The sequence below is a fragment of the Erinaceus europaeus genome, chromosome 4 (genome assembly GCF_950295315.1).
Source record: "Erinaceus europaeus chromosome 4, mEriEur2.1, whole genome shotgun sequence".
Lineage (NCBI taxonomy): Eukaryota > Metazoa > Chordata > Mammalia > Eulipotyphla > Erinaceidae > Erinaceus > Erinaceus europaeus.
The window spans coordinates 36,497,414-36,501,326 of NC_080165.1; the positions used below are offsets into that span (position 1 = coordinate 36,497,414).

Consider the following 3,913-nt stretch of genomic DNA (forward strand, 5'->3'; position numbering starts at 1 on the left):
GCACAGCTACATACAAGATACTGGGTACTATACAGCAAACCCTAACAAAAGGACTTTTCAAAGTTAACCCAATTACCAAATAATGTGATGATAACATTAACTATCCATTGTCTTTTTGAACCCTAAGACAGCAGGAACCTCACATCTCCACTACAGAGCCTCTACTTCCCCCAGTCCTGGAACCTTAGGATAGGGCCCACTTTCCCACATGCCTCTCCCAATCCATATCAAATAATATTGCATCTGCTGATCACAACCTAACCAAAGCAATGATTGCCACCTCAACATGCTTCAGCACAGATTGTGTCCAGAGACTTCACGTGTGGAATAACAACCCTTCAGCTTCATTACTCAGGTGAGACCTTTCCTTTCATAGTATTCTCTAATTCCATCTCAGGTGGTTCACTTTCTAACAAAGTCCCAAAACCTAGATATACACCAGTTTCTGTGAGAGAGAGCATATGTTCACACGTATCCGTAAACTACTGCAAAATATATACCTGAAAGCAAAAGTACACTAGAGTTTGCAGTAAGTACCCCCCTAACACTTCCTCTCCACTATTCCAACCTTTGGGTCCATGATTGCTCAACAATTTGTTTGGCTTTGTATGTTAACTCTCTTTTCAGCCACCAGGTTCCAGATGCCATCAGGATGCCAGCCAGGCTTCCCTGGACTGAAGACCCCACCAATGTGTCCTGGAGCTCTGCTTCCCCAGAGACCCACCCTACTAGGGAAAGAGAGAGGCAGACTGGGAGTATGGACCCACCAGTCAATGTCCATGTTCAGAGGGGAAGCAATTACAGAAGCCAGACCTTCCACCCTCTGCAACCCACAACAACCATGATCCCAGAGGGATAGAGAATGGAAAAGCTATCAGGGGAGGCGATGGGATATGGAGATTGGGTGGTGGGAATTGTGTGGAGTTGTACCCCTCCTACCCTATGATTTTGTTAAATTATCCTTTCTTAAATAAAAAATAAATTAAAAAAAAAGTCTAGCCAGATTGACAAAAAAAGAAAGAAAGAAGAGAAAAAAGAAAGGAAGAAAAAAATAAAAAGAACACCAATAGCAATCACAAAAGACAGCAGTCACTGTAAACTTCATATGGGATACAGGAGAATTCATTCCAATATTTAGTTGAACCAATTTTAAACACTTAGTTGAACTGAATGAATTCCTTAAAGCCAAAAATTAGTTACCAAAACTCTCTTTAAAAAAAGCAGATAAAGGGTGGAGGAGATAGCATAATGATTATGCAAAGAAACTTTCACTCCTGAAGCTCTAAGGTCCCAGGTTCAATCCCCCACACCATCACCACAAGCCAGAGAGCTAAGCAATGCTCTGATAAATAAATAAATAAATATTAAAATCTTAAGAAAAAAAAGCAGATAAATGATCTAGTCCAGGATTTATTACAATAACTGGTTTTCTACTCACTCTGGGAATAAAAACATGGTTTTACTTTTATATTCTTCCAAATACTTAAAGGAGAAATAAAACTAATTCTGCACATTCTCTTCCAGAATTCAGAAGAGAAATATTTGGCTAATCTACCTACAAATTTATGTTAATAACAAAAATAGGTAACGATACAGTACAATTTCTCTCCTACAGGTGCAAGCGGCAAGTAAAATCTGTCACTATGTAAAAATATTTTTTAAATAGGAATAACAACCAAATAAGGATTATCACAGGAAATGCAAAAGTGTCTCAAGATTAGATTAATCAATGTCATACACTGATTAATGTTGGGAGAAACTTGCATGATTATCATATCATTTGACTAAAAAAATGTTATACAGTTAAACATCTATTCAAAATGGACACACTGAGCTTTTTAGAGTAGAAATAACTTGAAGCTGAAAAAAAATGTTACCTACAAAAGCTTAGCATCACCCTTCGAGTTGACAGATTTGTTTTTGCCCTTAATATCATGAACAAGACAAAAACGTGTATTCTCATATTTCCTGTTCAATAACATGCTGGGCATCTTAGTGAAATAAATCAAGAAAAAAAAAAAAGACGTTTGTTGGAAACAGAACAAAGCTCTCATATTTGCAGATGAAATGATAGGCTATGAAGAAAAAGGCATGTTATCTACAGAAAAACCCCTAGAACTCCATGTTGAGTTTACGAAGGTGCTACAACCCAATGTACAAAAACCACTTGTGCTTTTGTATATTGGTAGTGAACAATGAGAACTCAAAAGTTATAAAACAATACTGTATGCAACAATTTAGTCAAAAAGATTGGAACAACACATTGATGAGACTATAGAGAAAAAGAGTTCTGATACATTGTTAGTGGGAATGTAAATTAATTTGTACAACTTCTAAGGAAAGTTGTATGAAATTCCTTTTAAAATGGCAATACTAAAGAAAGGTATCTATGGGAGATACAAAAAAGACAGGAAAAGAGGGCCACTGGTGTCTTCAGGCATGATGATGGAAAAGGACTTAGGTTGGGGAGAGAGTATTTTGCAAACACCTATCACAGTGAGATGAGAGATTTGTATTTATGTGTCAACAACTATACTGTAAACTAGCACGTGCACACACACACACCTTATAATATGTGTGTGTGAGGAGGGGATATCATATATTATTGGACTATCATTCATTTACCTGAAGGTTATGAAAACACCAATTTGAAAGGATATATTTATTCCTATATTCATAGCACCACTGTTCACACTCTAGGAACCCCTGTTCTTTTGTGGTATAGGACGTGCTCCCAGGCGCAGACAGGAGGTGGAATTTGACTTCCCTAACGCTGGAGGGTGACCACAACTCCCTTTCCACTACTTGGTTGGATTATGACCTGCTGGGACTTGACTTCTACTCCTCCTCCTACTCCTCCTGTAATCTAGCAGCCTGACAAAGGGGGCAGAGTACCAGACAAAGGTGTTTCTATCATGTCTTTCCCCCTTTTTAATACTCGAGAAGTATTGATAGATAAGCATGCTTTTCCCACCTCTACTTTCAGTCTATCCGTATGGAAACTAGCAAATGTGATCTAATAATGCCAGTCCGATATAAATTCTGAATGAGACACGACTTTCATGTGACGAGGTGGCCGAGTGGTTAAGGCGATGGACTGCTAATCCATTGTGCTTTGCACGCGTGGGTTCGAATCCCATCCTCGTCGTCGCATTGGAGTGTTCTTTTAATAAGAAGTATGCTAGGATTTTCCACTTTGCTGAGAGATTACAGATTGTTTAAAAGGATTTGCTCTAGTTGGTCTCAGGTCCCTAGGTAAAGTGGGGAGTATAGTGAATAACGAATGGTAAAATTGGGAGTAAAAACCTCTTAAAAATTAGCATTCCAACTAGGGGAAGACAGAAACAGGTTGGGGACTTTCCAATGTCCAGGTCCAGTAGAGGAGTAACTTCAGCACCTGCCCCATAACGAATTTTGGTCCATATTCCCAGAAGGGTAAATGTTAGAGAAAGATAACTAGAGGGCTCTGAACTCCGATTTCATCAAAACACGGAGAGAAGAGGGAAAAACAGATTTTTAAAAAAGAAGGACACTCAGAAGTAGTAGTTGTGACAAAGAAAGGAAGAGAAGGAATGGCATAGAAAAAAAATAGGCATATATATATAGTTATAGAGATAATTGTTAATCCATATATAATATCTTGGGAGAACTAATGCAGTTTCCAATGGAGGGAGTGAGGACACACAACTCTGGTGGGAAAAGTGTGGAATTATACCCTTGCTGTTTTTTTTATTTAAGATTATATCTATTGATTGATGAGACAGATAGCAGAGAGAACCAAAGATCACTCTGGCGGTACATGTGTTGCTGGGTATTGAACTCGGAACCTCATGCTTGAGAGTCCAATAGTTTATCCACTGAGCAACTACCCAGACCACAACCTCTGTTGTTTTATAATTTTGTAATTCAATAT

At 38.3% G+C, this 3,913-nt stretch overlaps 1 non-coding gene across 1 annotated transcript; it reads left to right on the forward strand.

Moving 5' to 3' along the window:
* The first annotated feature begins 3,066 nt into the window (after positions 1-3,066).
* TRNAS-GCU (transfer RNA serine (anticodon GCU)) lies at positions 3,067-3,148 on the forward strand. Its single transcript has one exon. It is a non-coding gene; the product is annotated as a tRNA-Ser (tRNA).
* The last annotated feature ends 765 nt before the right edge of the window (positions 3,149-3,913 follow it).